This window comes from Notamacropus eugenii, chromosome Y (assembly GCF_028372415.1).
Source record: "Notamacropus eugenii isolate mMacEug1 chromosome Y, mMacEug1.pri_v2, whole genome shotgun sequence".
Lineage (NCBI taxonomy): Eukaryota > Metazoa > Chordata > Mammalia > Diprotodontia > Macropodidae > Notamacropus > Notamacropus eugenii.
Window position 1 is genome coordinate 3393094 of NC_092880.1, and position 18437 is coordinate 3411530.

General features: G+C 35.7%; 1 pseudogene; it reads right to left on the bottom strand.

Annotated features, from left to right (window-relative positions):
- Positions 1–5652: 5652 nt before the first annotated feature.
- Positions 5653–6579, bottom strand: LOC140516526 (olfactory receptor 4P4-like; annotated as a pseudogene).
- Positions 6580–18437: the final 11858 nt, after the last annotated feature.

Here is an 18437-nt window from a genome sequence, read left to right on the forward strand (position 1 = left end):
CATTCCACTAAAGGAAGGAATAAAATGCACACTCATTTTGGTATGAAAACCTATCTTATAATACAGGAAAGTGGGGTATAAGGGGATAAGCAGGGTGGGGGGGATGATGGAAGGGAGGGCATGGGGAGGAGGGAGCAATTTGAGGTCAACACTCATGGGAAGGGACAGGATCAAAAGAGAGAACAGAAGTAATGGGGGACAGGATGGGATGGAGGGAAATATAATTAGTTCTTACACAACACTACTATTACGGAAGTCATTTGCCAAACTACACAGATTTGGCCTATATTAAATTGCTTGCCTTCCAAAGGGAATGGGTGGGGAGGGAGGGAGGAAGAGAAGTTGGAACTCAAAGTTTTAGGAACAACTGTCGAGTACTGTTCTTGCTACTAGGAAATAAGAAATACAGGTAAAGGGGTATAGGATGGAGACAAGGGCAGAGAAGGATGATAGAAGAGAGAGCAGATTGGCACACAGGGGCAATTAGAAGGCTCGGTGTTTTGGGGTGGGGGGAGGGGACATAAGGGGAGAAAATTTGGAACCCAAAATTTTGTGAAAATGAATGTTAAAAGTTAAATAAATAAATAAACAAAGAAAAAAAAATAAAATTGATAAATCTTGGTCAATTTGATTTCAGAAAAGAAAGAAGTAAGCCAAAGTACTAATATGAAAAAATTAAACTTGTGAAATCAACTCCTAGGAGGAAATTAAAACAGTAATTGGAAATTACTTTGCCAAATATATGCCCATAAATTTGACAATCTAAATGAGATGGAGGAAGATTAACAAAAAACATAAATTGTCCAGATTAACTGAAGAGAAAGTTAAATACTTAAATAAGCCCATCTCACAAAAATAAATTGAACAAGTCATTAACCATCTCCCTTGGAAAATATTTACAGGGCCAGATGGATATACAAGTAAATTCTATCAAACATTTAATTAACAGTTAATTCCAAACTGTATAGACTATTTTGAAAAATTGGCCAAAATGAGCCCTATCAAATTCTTTTTATGATACAATTCATATTTTTTTCTCGGAGATTTGGATACAGTAGCTTTGGTTCTATTGTCTTCTCCTGGTTGTATGTTTTGATCTTTCTCATCACCAATGATTTAAGAAAATATCTCTTCACTGAAGAAGCAAGAATTTATAACCTTTTTCTCCTCCCCCCCTCCCCCCCATTTGCCAATTTTCCCAGCCAATTACTTTTTTGAGCTCTTTGTTAAGTGGAGGGTGGCAGAAGCAGCCTCTGTTTCAAGTGACTGCCACGACTTTGGGGCTGGGTCCTGGGCTGGGGCTCGGTTTGGACTGGGACTGGAGCCGGACCACTCTCCCCTCTCAGCCAGGTGAGAGACACTTCCAATTAACCTTCCAAGCTGTCTGTGGCATTTGTAAGTGGAGAAGTCAGGATACCGCAGCAGCCACCAGCAACTCAGTCCCCTAAGGCTTGGTCCAGCTCCATCCAAGCTGGAAAAGCTCATGCTGAACTGTGCTCCACTCCCAGCCTGTTGGGGTACACTCTTCCCATTGACCTTCCAGATTGTCTTATGATGGAAATCTGCTTCAGTCTGTCATTCGGTGGCTTCTGCTGCTCTAGAATTTGGTCAGAGTCATTTTTTACAGGTTATTTGAGGAATTGGGGAGGGGGGAAGAGCTATAACAGATCTCTACATCTACTCTGTCATATTGGCCCCATCCACAGCAACATATTATCTTTCACCACAAAATTCCTGTCTTCCAAAATCCACAGTTATTTCTGAGTGACCAAGACTCACTAACTTAATTACTCATTCACACTCATCCCACATATGCAGTCTTTTTGTAGTTCTTGTCATTTCTACCTTGTCAAATAAAACAGTATCTTTAAAGTACTAAGCTCAGTGCCTCAACATAAGGCAATTAATAAACGCTTTTTATTTCCTTCCTTTATCCTGTAACATTCCCCACCTGTGTGAGCTCCTCACCACAAATATTGCTGCCTACTTGACCCCTCTTCACATTGTTTCTGAACTATCACAATATCTTTTTGTTCATCTCTCTGCCTCAAGTCTCTCTACACTCTCATTAACTAAGATACAAAAATATTTTTCCAACACACATCTTCCCAAATCATATACCACTCAGAATACCTCTTAGATCTAAAATTAAATATAAAATGCTGTGCTATCAATTTACATTATCTTCCATTTTTTCATTCTTTTGGTTTTGTTTTGTGATTTCTTGGTTTCTCATAAAGTCATTAGCCTCCATCTGGTCCATTCTAATTTTGAAAGAACTATTTTCTTCAGTGAGCTTTTGAACCTCCTTTTCCATTTGGCTCATTCTGCTTTTGAAAGCATTCTTCTCCTCACTAGCTTTTTGAACCTCTTTTGCCAATTGAGTTAGCCTATTTTTCAAGGTGTTATTTTCTTCAGCATTTTTTGGGTCTCCATTAACAAGTTGTTGACCTACTTTTCATGCTTTTCTTTCATCTCTCTCATTTCTCTTCCCAGTTTTTCCTCCACCTCTCTAACTTGATTTTCAAAATCCTTTTTGAGCTCTTCCATGGCCTGAGCCCATGGTATATTTATTGTAGATGTGTGGGATTCAGAAGCCTTGACTTCTGTGTCTTTCCCTGATGGTAAGCATTGTTCTTCCTCATCTGAAAGGAAGGGAGGAATTATTTGTACACCAAGAAAGTAACCTTCTATAGTCTTATTTTTTTCCCCTTTTCTTGGCATTTTCCCAGCCAGTGACTTGACTTCTGAGTTTTCTTTCCACCCTCACCTCGCCTCCAGATCCACCCAGCCAGCACTTGGGGTCTGAGATTCAAATGCTGCTTCCCAGCCTCAGGGCTTTGGGCTGGGGCAGGGCTGCTCTTCAGTGTGAGATTAAGTTCAGGTGCTCAGGTGGGGGCAGGGCCGCCACACGGGACTCAGTTCCCTCAGGGGGTTTATGCAGAGACCTTCAACAATGGATCCAAGCTCCTGCCTGCTTTGGAAGCCCCTATCCACCACTGCCCCCACTGCTGCTTCCCGAGGGGGCCCGAGCCACGGGGACACCCCACTCCCCTGTCGGCCACCCAAAAAGACTCTCTCACCGACCCTTGTAACCTGTGGGTGGAGGGACCTGCGTGGCCACTGGAGATTCCGTCCCTGAAGTCTGCTGAGATCTGCTCCTTTTGGTGCTCCGCGGCCAAGGCAGGGCTGGGCTCTGCTCCAGGTCTGGTGCTCGACGGACCCTCCGCATCAGGCCTTCAGGTCTCTCTGGAACAGAAATCTCCTCCACTCTGTTGTTCTGTGGCCTCTGCTGCTCCAGAATTCACTGGGAGTTCTTCTCCACAGATATTTTATGGGCTGTGGGTTCGGAGCTAGCATATGTGTGCCTTTCTACTCCACCATCTTGGCTCCTCCCCCTGTGCTATCAATTTAAAACCTTTCAAGCTATGATCCTTTCCTGCCCTTACAATGTTTTCACAATTTGCTTTCCTCCTCATACACAATGATCCAGTTACACTAGTCTTTTTGCTTTTTATTTAATCACAGCAAATAATTTCATGTCTTCATACCATTTTTACTCATTTTCTTGTATGACTGAAATTTTCAACCTCTTCCTGGCTTCCTTGAAGACTAGCTCACAACCTGCCTTCTGGAGAAAGGCTTCGTTGCCCGTCACACAATGTTAGTGCTTTCATATTTAAATGAATTCCATTTACAACGTGTATTTTATGTAAACATTATGTAAACATTATGTATGTGTGTTGTTTTATCCATAAGACTGATGCTTTTGAAGGTGGGTATCATATTTTAATTTATTTTTGAACCCCCTAATACTTAACAGAGCATCTTACATATAGTTAAATATATATATATATATATATTTAACTATATCTTACATATAGTTAAATACATATATATAAACAGTATTCAGCTACAAAAATATTAGTTATACACAGAAGTACACTGAGAGAATAATCTTTCTTCTTTGACATAGAACTGATAATTATAGCAATATCTAAAGTCTTTGAATGTATTAGGAATATCAACCTTGAGAATGAGGAATTAAAAATACTGAGTTGAAAATGACATGATATCAAAGCCAGAAAATCAAAGTTTTTCAGCAAAAAGAATAAGAGACAGTAAGAGTATTCCTGAAAGGGAAAAGGTACAAAAATACATGCACACACACCTATACACATATACACATATGTACATGTATAGTTAATTGTGTGTATTTATATTCTGATTCTAATTGTGCTAACTTTTAAAAATGTTTTCTATCTTTAATATTTCTCATTAAAAAGCAGACGTGTGAATATGTATGTTCATACAAATCTGCTCATATACTTATATCCACATGCAAGTAAATATATGTATGAATGTATGTATGTCGATGCATCCCCATTAAATAATAAAAAGTTTAAAAATATAAAACATTTTTAAACGAAATCCATTTTATAATAAGAACTATAAACTATTACATATTTGGGAACTGATACACATACTTTCTCCTAAAGAAAAAGGGCAACCATTAAAAAATAATGAATGAAAGGAAGACTAATAATTATAGTTAATTCAAGCTTCATGGACAGGTTATATTAATCTAGACCCAAAAATACTACTCCCCAAACTGTGATACATATTGCATTCAATTCCATTGAACTTTTCTTGACTCTACATATTCATAGTAGATAGACAGACACATATTGAGATATGTAGTTATATTTGAATAGATGATGGATTGTAAATGTATATATGTATATGTGTGTGTGCATACACACACACCATTTATTTATCTAATATATTCCATAGATTATACAAGCATCAGAAGACTCCACAATGGGGGCAACACTCTCTATTTGCCTAGTACTACTTCCCATTAAGAGCTGACAATCTCAGTGGGGAGAAAAGTGCAAGAAGATATAAGTAGTGATAGAAGGTAGTTGTCAAGTGAATAAAGTGATGAACCTGGGGCCAAGAAGACATGTGTTAAAATATAACCTCAAATACTTAATAGCTATGTGACCCTTGGCAATTCACTTAATCTCTTTCTGTCTCAGTTCTGTTATCTGTGAAATGAGAACTGTAATAACAGCTATCTTACAGAGCTATTGTGAGGGTAAAATGAGATTATGTATGCATAGCACGTTGCAAAGTAAAATTACTATATAAGTGGAATCAATTATAAGATAGTGACATAAAGACCCACTCATCTTGAAATATATCTATTCCCTTAAAAAGGAAGGATTCCAGTTAGTGGATTATTCCACTTTCTGTATGATTAAGTAACCTGGTAAAATCAAAATATATGAACAAAACTTTACTAACCAATGAAATCACTTGCCATCAAGATTATTCAACATTTAGAAAGGTTTAGCAGGGTGAAGTCAGAAAGTGAGAAAACTAGAATTCACATTCTGGTCTAGTAAAAACCAACTCTATGTCCTTCAGGAAGTCACTTGGCTAATCCTCACTTTTGTTTACTCATTAGTAAGAATAATGTGGTGGACCTGATGAATTCTAAGGTCTCTTCAATTCTGCATCTCATGCCAATATATATATTTGCGTGTGAGCCACAGAGTAGCCTCTGGTACTCCTCTTCTGAATGAGTTGGTACTTAGTCATTGCATCAACAGCCATAGAGAAAGGCACCAATGCCTTTTAGAACATTTATTTTCTTCCCTTGCATAAGTTTCTGTTCCACACTTTCTTCATGGTCTTTTTCATTTCTGAATTCTTCAAAGTGCAGACCAAAGGATTACACATGGGAGCAGTGATTGTGTGAAAAAGAGCCAAAATTTTATCCTCCTGGAATGTGGTGACTGGTCTAATATAAATGAAAAGTAAAGGCCCAAAGAACAAGACAACAGTGATATGTGATCCACAAAAGGAAAGAGATTTTTAATGGCTCTCAAAAGAATGTGCCTGAAGAGTACATAAGATCATAGCATGTGAAGCCATAAGAACCATGAAAATCACCAATGCAATCATCCCTGAATTGGGTCTCACTAAAAGATGAAACCTGTGAGTATCAATGCAGGCAAGTTTCAGCAACGGATACGTGTCATAGAAATAGTGATTGATCTCATTGGGGCCGCATAAAGGTAAAAGAAAAGCAAGAATAAGTTGTGCAAATGAATGCAGAAACCTCCCACCACAAGCAGCCAAGACCAGTGCATTGAACCTGTCCTTTTTTATGATAGCTATATAGTGTAGAGGTTAGCAAACGGCCACGTATCGGTCAAAGGCCATCCCTGTTAGTATGAAGACCTCCTCTCCTTCCAAAGAAATGTATAGTGAAGAGCTGGATCAGGCAATTAGTATAAGAAACACTCTTCTATTCAGCCAACGTATCACTGATGAGTTTAGGGGTCACTGTGGAGGGGTAGCAAACATCCATAAAGGACAAGTAAGTCAGGAAGAAGTACATGGGTTGTTCAGTGAGCCAGCTACATGTGATAGAGATCATGACAATGAAATTTCCCATCAGAATAGCCATGTAACAAAATAAGAAAATGACGAACACAGAATCCGAACCTGGTAATTCTGAGAAAGACCCAAGAGAATAAATTCAATGACATTACTCTTATTGTTCATCTTTTTTTTTTTTTTAACGTTGAAAGATGACCAGTAGATATCTGAAAAAAAAAAATAACATGAAACAACATGAGAAATGCTCTATCAGTAGTGCGTCAGTTCCGTTATGGGGAAATGTTCACAAACACAACATTGATGCCTACAGAGTGAGTAATTTGAAGTATCACTTAAATATCCTATGTGGAGGGCATTTAGGAGCTCAATTAAATAGCACTGATTTTTGATGATTCAACTCATAAACTCTCAGAATGTCAGAGTTCGAAGGAATGGCTGATATCAAATCCAGACCACAACTGATCAAGACCCAGGTTTATTCCCAAGTGCCTTCTTAATTACCTCTTAGATACCTCCTGTGGCAGGAAACATGCAACATTCTGAGTCAGATCAAGTCAGTTCTTAGAAGTACTGATAATATTAACATGTCATAAAATTGATCAACAAAAATTATTTATATATGATAACAAACTGCTGTTTAAAAGGTGGTGGTCTAAGAGTGAAGTTTCTTGTTCTTTATTTTTTAGACATAGCCAAAGCAGTAATTTGCTTCACTTCACTTTTGCATGTTTGTAATTCATTTTGTGTTTTTACTTTCTCAATGGGGATTGAATAGGAGAGATTAGAGTAAGAAAATGCAGATCCAAAACTACAATAAAATGACTTGAAAAAGGTAAAATAAAATCATTACATTCTTATTTTAGCTAGCCCTTAGACCAGTCAAGCAAGAGGTGCTATATATACATGTATACACATACACATATGCGTTTATATGTATATATGTAATTTCCTATTTCTTACAATTATTTTTTTGACTACGGTAAATGAGAATGTCATTCAGAGGGACAACACATCTGTTTCCACATCTGCAAAGTGAAGAAAACAGGACTTGATGTAGGTACCTGAAGTGATGATTCTGAGTCTCAAATAAAAAAATAGATGAATTACAGATGTCAATTCTTTTTTCATTTCACAGCATCTTTCAGTTGGCAAGATTTTATCAAGTTTATACTCTTTATGAGTAAGAATCACTCTTATATCTCTGATCAATGCTTATCCATCTCATTCTTAAAGATTTCCAATAATGAGGAGCTCACCACCTTGAGAAACACATCAAATTCGGTATTATGCAAGTTAATTATTATGAGAGTTATATGCAATAAAACAGTAAAACCAATTGACTAAGTATTATAATTGCATTTTGGACTATTCTTTGGTGTTCATATATGTTCAATTTGATCATTTTGCTCACATCCAAAGGAGATAATAATAATAAGTATAAACAAGCCCGCTGCCTATGAGGCAGAAATCTGGCGTATTCTGTACATAGTAGAAGTGGGGAACAACTAACAGGATATAAAACGGAAAAAGATAAGACCAAAAATTTACTAGTTAATGCCTAAGTCTAAAGTCTTCATTTATATGGCATAAATTCTACCTTTACTCTACTCTACTCTGGGCAGCTGGGTGGTACAGTGGACAGAGTGACAGTCCAGAAGTCAGGAAGACCCATCTTTCTGAGTTCAAATCTGGCCTCAGACACCTACTAGTTGTATGACATTGGGAAAGTCATTTAATCATTTTTGCTTCAGTCTGCTAATTTGTAAAATGAACTGGCAGAGGCAAAGACAAATAACTCCAGTATCTTTGCCAGGAAAACTCCAAGTGGAGCGGTGAAGAGTTGGACATGACTGAAATGAATGAACAATAATTTACTCCACTCGAGTCTATTTTAATGAATGTTTGTATAAGTTTGGGGAATGACTTGTATTCTTGTATTGACTTGACTCAGTTTTCTATATAAAAAAAGAAACCTTTAAAGAAAAGAATACTTACTAAATAGCATAGGAAGCAAAGACAAGATGAACAGCTTGGATCACAAGGTGTAATATTTATTATATAAACTCTCTTGAAATGGATATTTACTGCTGTGTATTTTGAATCCTCTCATAATCTTCTGTACCCATGGAAACTTTTCATTCTTTTTCTTTACTATTTAATTTTCTAATGTTTCATTTTCTTTTCTAATTGTACATTTAAGTTTTTGTATTTAGCTTTAAAGGAATTGATAAAAAATAAAATGAAGCCTTTATCAGAGAAATTTGCTATAAAATCCTCCCTCCCAGTTTTCTGCTTTACTTCTAATACAGGTTGCAATGCTTTTGTTTGCATTTTTTCCTTTTAGTGTAATCAAAATTATACTTTTAATATCCTGTAATGCTTCTTATCTCGTGTTTGGTCACAATATATTTTCTTTTCCCAGATCTGGCATGTACACTATTCTATGCTCCCTTAATTTGCTTATGGTATTACCCTTTATGTCTAAATATTGTATCCATTTTTTTACCTTATATTGTTTTATATTGTAAAGTATTGTTCTCTAGCTAACTTCTGCCAACATGTTTTCCAGTTTTCCTAGCAGTTTGTGTAAAATAGTGAGTTCTTTTCCAGAGTATTATCAAATATTAGATTACTGTAGTCATTTACTGCTGATTATTGTGTGCTTAATCTACTCTACTAATCCATTACTCCATATCTTAGTCATCACCTGACTGTTTTGATGATTACACTTTGTGATGCAGTTTGATATTTAGTATAGTTAACCCACGTTCGTTCAATTTTTTGTTCATTAAATGTCCTGATATTCATGACGTTTTGTTCTTCTAGATGAATTGTTACTATTATTTTAGCTCCATCAAATAATTTTTGGTGGTTTGAGTACAATGGTACTGAAAAAGTAAATTAATTTAGGTGGAGCTATCATTTTGGGGCAATCAATATTTTTGAAATTCTTTAGATTTGATTATATTTACGGGAAAAGAGTTTTTAAATTGTGGTCATATAGTTGCTTGGATTATTTTGCTAGGAAGACTCCCAAGTATTTTGTATTGTCTATGGCTATTTAAAATGGAATTTCTATCTCTTGTTGCTGTGTTTTATTGGCAATATATAGAAATGTGAATGATTTATAGGAGCTTGTTTTCTATAACATAACATTACTGAAACTGTTATTTCCACTAGGTTTTAGCTGATTTTCTGTGATTCTCTAGGTAAATCAAAAGCTCTTCCACAGTGATCGTTTGTTTCCCTCATTGCTATTCTAATTCTTTCACTTTTTTAAAAAAATTCTTATTGCCATAGCTAACATTTCTGTATAACATCAAATAATAATAGTGATAGTGGACATCCTTGCTTCACATAATCTTTTGGGGGAAAATTTACGTCTTATCTCCCTTACAGATAAAGCTTACTGATTATTTTAGAAATACTACTTACTATATTAAGTAAAATTACATTTTTTCCTAGGCTTTCTAGTATTTTCAATATTAATAAGTGTTTTCTTTTGTCAAAGAGCTTTTTCTGCACCTTTTTAGATAGGTATGTATTTTTTGTGGTCTTTATTATTCATATGGTAAAATTACACCAATAATTTTCCAAATATTCAACCAGCCCTGAATTCCTTTTATAAATCTCACCTGGTCAAAATATATGATCTTTGTGATATATTGCTATTATCTTCCTGCCAGTACTTCTAGTGTTTTTCTATCAATATTCATTAGGTGGTGCAGTGGATAGAGCACCAGTGCAAAAGTCAGGAGGACCTGAGTTCAAATGTCACCTCAGACACTTGACACTCACTAGCTGTGTCATCATGGGTAAGTCACTTAACCCCAATTGCCTCATCCTGGGTCATCTTCAGTCATCCTGATGAATATATGGTCATTGGATTCAGATGGTTCTGCAGGAGAAGTGAGGCTGATGACCTACACAGCCTTCCCTCACTCAAAACAAAGTCAAGTGCAAGTCTTGTCATTATTTCTCTGATGGCATGGTCTTCCTCTGCAGTGAAGAATAAACACACATCAATATTCATTAAAGAAATTTATGTGTAGTTTTCTTTCTCCGTATTTGTTCTTCTTCTATGAGGTATCAAAATCATATTGATTTCATAAAATGAATTTAGTAGAACTACATTGCCTCTTTTCAAAATACTTTATTTAATATTGTAGCTAATTTTTCTTTAAATGTTTGATAGAATAAACTTGTATATACCTCTGGTCCTGATTATTCTTTCTTCAGGAGCACAAGGATGACTTGTTAAATTTCATTTTTTTCTAACATAATCTTAATTAAATATTCTAGTCCTTTTCTGTTTATCTTGGATACACGCACACACACATACACACTCATACTCACATATACGCATACATGCACATATACACACATAAATGAAAACATATTTATACATTTAAATTGATTATGTATATGTATAATATATACACGTGTATGTATGTATTGCCATCCATTTTACATATAATATCAAATTCATTGGCATAAAATTGAGCACAATAACTCATAATAAGTGGCATAATTTCCTCTGGACTGGTGCTAAATTTATTCTTTTCATTTTTGACACAAGAAATTTTTTTCCCTCAGTTTTTTAAAATGAATTAACCAGTGGTTTATGTATTATATTTGTTCATAGGAGAGCTGCTAGTTTTATATATTAGTTCACTGAATTTTTATTTCAATTTTATTAGCAACTTCTTTGATTTTCAGGATTTTCAATTTGGTGTTTAATTGGAAGGTTTTAATTTGTCCTTTTCCTAGTTTTACTTTTTAGTTGCATGACTTATTCATTGATCTGTTCTTTAATTTGTTGGTGTGTGTATTTAGAGACATACAATTTCACTTATAAAAACATGCATAATCTACTTTTAAGGATATAACACCCCCCCCTTTTAGAGCCAACTGAGTAATGCTTTAGAAAAAGTGCTGAATCTGATATAGAAAATCTGTATATGAATCCTAGCTTGAACAATTTGCTGATTGTGTAAGCCTGAGTAAATCATATTAAGCCTTAGGGAATCTAAATTTTGTTTACTGTCAAATGAATAAATCGTATTGAATTCAGTCATTTCTAGGTTCTCAAATAAAGATCTCTACTAAACATTTTCAATATATTTCATATGTTTGCTGAATTGAACTAAAGATATGCATACATACATACATACAAACAAATAGATAGGTAGATAGATAGATACATAGACAGACAGACAGACAGAGACAGAGAGAGAGAGAGAGAGAGAGAGAGAGAGAGAGAGAGAGAGAGAGAGAGAGAGAGAGAGAGAGAGAGAGAAAGATAGATAGATAGATAGACAGACAGAATAAACTTAGTTTCTAAACAAGGGCACATAGTGCTTTTATATTAATATTATTTTTTTCAGTGTTCTACAATCACTACCATATAACTTAGATGACTTTGTCCCCTCCCTCCCCAAGATGGCATACAATTTTATATAGGTTGTAAACATACAATCCTATTAAATACATTTTTACAATAGTCATGTTGTGTAGAAGAATTAAAATGAATGGAAAAAATCATATAACAAACAAAACCTAAAACAAAAGCAAATGATCTGCTACATTCTGAAATTGAATTCCAAAGTTCTTTCTCTGTGTATGGAAGTAATTTTGCCTTAAAAGACAATTGGGAATTTTTTTAAGTCCTTGCATTTCAATGAAGTTCCAAGTCTACTAGAAAAATCTCACACACACTGTGGTCGTTGCTGTGCACAAAGTTCTCCTGTTCTGCTCCATTCCCTCACCATAAGATCACATAAGTCTTTCCAGGCCTCTCTGAAGTCTTTCTGTTCATCGTTTCTTGTAGCGCAATAGTATTCCATTACATTCATATACCAAAATTTGTTCCTCCATTCCCCAATTGATGGGCGTTCCCTTGATTTCCAGTTTTTGGCCACTACAAAGAGAGCTGCTATAAATGTTTTTGTACATGTGGGACCCTTTCCCATTTTTATGATCTTTTAGGGATACTGTCCTAGTAGCGATATTTCTGGGCCAAAGGGTATGCACATTTTTGTAGCCCTTTAGGCATAGTTCCAAAATGCTCTCCAGAATCGTTGGATGAGCTCACAGCTCCACCAACAATGAATCAGTGTTCCAAATCTCTCACGTCCTCTCCAACATTTATCATCTAACTGTTCTGTCATGTTAGCCAATCTGATAGGTGTGATGTGGTATCTCAGAAATGTTTTGATTTGCATCTCTCCAACCAATAGCGATTTAGAGCATTTTTTCATTTGATTATAGATATCTTTAATTTCTTCCTCTGAAAACTGCCTGTTCATATTTTTGACCATTTATCAATTGGAGAATGACATGTATTCTTGTACATTTGACTCAGTTCTCTACACATTTTAGAAATGAGGTCTTTATCACAGACATTAGTTGCAACAAATCTTTCCCAGTTTTCTTCTTCCCTCCTAATCTTGGTTGTATTGGATTTGGTTGTGCAAAAACTTCTCAGTTTAATGTAACCAAAATTATACATTTTGCAATTCATAACGCTTTCTATCTCTACTTTATTAAAAAAATTCTTCCCTTCTCCATAAATCTGATAAATACACTAATTCTTGCTCCTCTAATTTGTTTATAGCAACAATTTTTATACCTAGATCATGTATTCATTTGGACTTTATTCTTGTGTATAATGTCAGACATTGGTCTATGCCTAGTTTCAGCCACATTGTCATCCACTTTTCCCAGCAACTTTTGTCAAACTGTGAGTTCTTATCCCAGAATTTGGGGTCATTGGGCTTATCAGACAGTAGATTGCTATGTTCATTGACTGCTGTGTCTTGAGTACCTGGCATTTTCCACTTGTCTACCCTTCTGTTTCTTAGCCAGTACCAAGTGGTTTTGATAATTACTGCTTTATAATACAATTTCAGATCTAGTAGAGCTAGGCCACATTCCCTAGCATTTCTTTTCATTAGTTCTCTTGCTGTTATGGAACTTTTGTTCTTCCAGATGAATTTTGATAATATTTTTCAAGCTATATAAAATAATTATCAGATAGTTTGATTGGTAGGACACTAAATAAATTAATTCATTTAGGTAGAATTGCCATTTTTGCTACATTGGTTCAGTCTACCCATGAGCAACTGATGTTTTCCCACTTACTTAGATCTGATTTTTTTTCTGTGACAAGAGTATTGTAATTGTGTTCATATACTCCCTAGATTTGTTTTGATAGGTAGACTCCCAAATATTTCATAATGTCTACCGTAGCTTTAAATGGGATTTCTCTTTCTATCTCTTGCTTTTGGGCTTTGTTAGTAATATACAGAAATATAGAATATTTCTGCGGGTTTATTTTGTAATGTGCAACTTTGTGCATTTTTTGTATGTATTATTTCAAGTATTTTTTTTGCTTGAATCTCTGGGATTCCCTAAGTATATCATCATATCATCTGCAAAGAGTGATAAATTAGTTTTTTCTTTGCCTATTCTAATTTCCTCAATTTCTTTATCTTCTCTAATTGCTACACTAACATTTCTAATACCATATTGAATAATAGTCGTGCTAATGGTCTTCCGTATTTCACCCCTGACCTTATTGGAAAGTCATCTAGCTTGTCTTCATTGCATATAATTTTGGCTGAGGGTTTCAGATGGATACTGCTTATCATTTTATGGAAAGTTCCCTTTACTCCTATGTTTTCTAGAGTTTTTAATAGGAATGGGTGTTGTATTTTGTCAAAAGCTTTTTTTTTTTTGCATCTGTTGACATAATCATGTGATTTCTGTTAGGATTGTTGTTGATATGATCAACAGCTAATAGTTTTCATAATATCGAACCAGTTCTGCATTCCTGGTATCAATCTTACCTGATAATAATGTATTATTCTCATGATAAACTGTTGTATTCATTTTGCTAAAATCTTATAAAATTTAGCATCTACGTTCCTCAGAGAAATTGGTCTATAATTTTCGTCCTCTGTTTTGTCTCTTCCTGGTTTAGGTATCAAAACCATATTTGTATCATAAAAAGAATTTGGGAGGACTCCCCCAATTTTCTCAGATACTCTATGTAGTATTGCAATTAACTCTTTTTTAATTGTTTGATATAATTCTCTTGTAAATGCTTGCAGCCATGGAAATTGTTTTCTTAGGGAGTTCATTGATGCCTTGTTCATTTTTTTTTTTCTGAGATGGGATTCAGTATTCAACTTCCTCTTCTCTTAATCTGGGGAATTTATGTTTTTTAAAAAGAATCATCCATCTCATTTAGAATGTATAATTTGTGGGCATAAAGTTGGGCAAAGTAATTTCTAACTATTGTTTTAACTTCCTCTTCATTCGAGGTGATTTCACTCCTTTCATTTTTGTTATTGGTAATTTGATTTTCTTCTTTCTTTTTCTTAAACGAATTGACAAAAAGTTTATCAAATTTATTTTTTTTCTTAAAACCAACTCTTACCTTTTTTTATTAGTTCAATGACTTTCTTAATTTCAATTTTATTAATCTCTCCTTTGGTTTTGAGTATTTCTCATTTGGTATTTACTTGAGGGTTTTCAACGTGTTCCTTTTCGAGCTTTTTCAGCTGCATTCCAGATTTGTTGATCTCCTCTTTCTTTATTTTATTCATGTGGGTATTCAAAGATATAAACCTTCCCCTAAGAATTGCTTTTGCAGTATCCCATAAGATTTGGTAGGTTGTCTCATTATTGTAATTCCCTGAATGAAGATGTTGATTGTTTCTATTATTTGTTGTTTAACCCATTTCTTTAGGGTTAGATTATTTAGTTTCCACTTAATTTTTGGTCTATTTTTCCATGGTCATTAATTACATATGATTTTTATTACATTAGGATCTGAGAGGGATGGATTGACTATTTCTGCCTTTCTGCACTGGACTGTGAGGTTTTTATGCCCTAGAACATGGTCAATTTTTGTATGTATACCATGAACAACTGAGAAAAAGGTGTATTCCTTTCTATTCCTATTCAATATTCTCCAGCGATCTATCATATCTTCCTTATCCAGAGTTTTATTCACCTTCTTAATTTGTTACTTCTTTATTTTAAGGTCTGATTTATCAAGTTCAGAGAGTACTACTAGTATAATTTCACGGTCTATTTCTTCCTGTAACTCCCTTAACTTCTCCTCTAAGGATTTGGATGCTATACCACTTGGAGCATATATGTTTAGTAATGATATTGCTTCATTTTCTATGGTGCCTTTTAGCAGGATATAATTTCCTTATTTCTTTTGATTAGATCTATTTCTGCTTTTTTTGTGTGTGAGATTAGGATTGCTATCCCTGCTTTTCTTACATCAGCTGAAGCACAATATATTCTCCTCCGACCTTTTACCGTTATCCTGTGTGTATCCCTCCGTTTCAAATGTGTTTCTTGTAAACAGCATATTGTTGGATTCTGACTTTTAATCCATTCTGCTGTCGGTCTCTGTTTATGGGAGATTTCATCCCATTCACATTCACAGTTATGATTATGATCTGTGCCTTTCTCTTCATCCTCTTTCCCACAGTTTGTCCTTTTAGATATCCCTTCTCCCTTCCCCTCTACAGTAGAGTTGTAATTTTTTACCATCACCTCCCACAGTCTTCCCTTCCTTTTATCAGCCCTTCTCTCTTTTCCTTCCCTTTATCCTTACTACCTCTTCCCTCGCTTTTACCCTCCCCTCCCCTTTCTTTCCCGCTTCCTCTTCTCCTGCCTATACAGCTAGTGAGATTTATATACCTAAAAAAGCTTTCTGTTTCCTCCTTGATTAATATCAGATGAGAGTGCCTCTCAAATAATGCTTGTCTCCCTCCCCTCTTTCCCTCTACTATGATATAATTTTGTAGTTCTTCCTGTGATGTAATTTACCATTTTCTGCTTCCTCCTTTTCACATCTCCTGTTACACTCCCTTCTCATGCTTAAATGACATTTTTATTATCACCTAATTTACGTTATACCATTTTCATCTATCTCTGAATATTCCTTTTATATTTCATGTTAGATATACAATTCTCTAGAGAAACGAGTATCATTTTACCTTATAGGGAGGTAAACAGTTTGCCCAAATTGAGTAACAAGTTTTCTTTTTCTTGTTTACTTCTTTATGCTTCTTTCAAGACCTGCATTTGAAGATTGAATTTTCTGTTGATTTCCAGGCTTTTTATCAGGAAAGTTTGTTAATTACTTATTTCATTGAATGTCAGTCTCTTTGCCTAAAATGTTATGCTCAACTTTGCTGGGTAATTGATCTTTGGTTGTAGTCTCAACTCCTTTGCCTTGCAAAATATCATATTCCAATTTCTCCCATCTCTTAATGTAGAAGCTGTAAGGTACTATGTGATCCTGACTGTAGCTGCTCGACATTTCAATGTTTTTTTTTTCTGGTTGTGTGTAGTATTTTCTCCTTTACTTGGTAGTTCTGGAATTTGGCAACAATATTTCTTGATGTCTTTAGTTCGGAATACCTTTCAGGAGGTGAATGGTGGATTCTTTCGATGACTATTTTGCCCTCTGGATCTAGTACTTCTGGGCAGTTTTCCTGGATTGTTTCCTGGAAGATATTGTCTAGACTCTTTTTTTCATCATGAATTTCTGGTAGGTCAATGATTCTTAAATTTTCTCTCCTGGATCTATTTTTCAGATCAGTTGTTTTTCCAATTAGATATTTCACATTTTCTTCTATCTTTTCATTCTTTAAATTTTGTTTGACTGATTCTTGATGTCTCATAGACTCATTAGCGTCTACTTGCCCAATTCTAATTTTCATCAAATTCTTTTCTTCAGTTAACTTCTACATCTCCTTTTCCATCTGTGCAATTATTCTTTTTAAGGAATTATTTTCTCCAGTTAGTTCTTGTACTTCCTCTTCCATTTGTCCAATTTTCCCAGTTAGGTTTTGTGCTTCCTTTTCCATTTTTCCAGTTTTCCCAGTTAAGTGTTGTGCTTCATTTTCCATTTGCCCAATTTTCCTTTTTGAAGAGCTGTTCTCTTCTGTGAATTCTTTTTCATACTTTTAAAACCATTGGCCATTTGCTCCTCTATTTCCTTCTTCAACTGTTGCAGGAATGCTCTTTGTGTATGCGAGCAGTTCATAGTCCCATGTGAAGTTTCAGATGGGAGTACAGTCTCAATACTGACCTCTTTGGTATTCTTGTTTTGGTCCTTGCCCCATAGAAAGATTCTATGGTCTTTTCCTTCCCCCTCTGCTTCTTGCTGATGATGGTGAAGCTTTGTGTGTTGTGGCCTCTGGTTCTATCATCTATGCTCTAAAGAACTTCCTGCTGAACTGACTGGTGTCAGAAAGCAAAAGCAGTGGAAATCTGTTTGTGTTTCCTGGGATTAGCTCTGGAGCTAGCTTGTCAAGTATGGGGGAGGGGTGGTCTGTTCAAGGGACATCTGCTCAGCTGAGCTAGAGCAGAGGCAAGCTCAGTGATTGGTAATCCCGGCTGTCTTCACTTTCCCTTTGAGTGTTTAGGCACACCTGAGTCCAAGTGCGAAGCTCCACACCCCTGGAAGCTGTCTGAGACAGCTCCGTTCCTCAGGCACAGTAAGGGGAATATTTCTTTGCTATTTTCCTAGCCTCACGTGCTATGAGACTGTTTGTCCCCTTTTCCTATCCCACTGATCCCAGGTTTTTCTGGGGAAATATTTTATGGTTCTTTCAAGGTCAACAAGGGGAGGGGGAGAGAGCATTTACATATCACTCGGCCAATTTGGCTCCCAGAAGTTCAAGTAGGTGACTTACAGCCATTTAATCTTCGGATTGAAATTCTCCATGAAGCTGCTGCAGAAGCTGCTTCCTTCCTTGGTTCTTACTTGCTCAACTCCACTTGACCTTCACCCTGAGTTGCTATCGCACCATGTTGCCACTTTCTCAGACCACCCCCGGGTTTTCCTGCTCAGCTGTGCAGTGCCAGGGACGTTATTCTGTGAACTGTATGCTCTCCCACCCTAGTGGAATATATTCTTCCTGTCAACTTTCCAGTCTGTCCTGGACTGTGAAACTGCTACAGTCTGTCTCCTATTGGATTCTGTA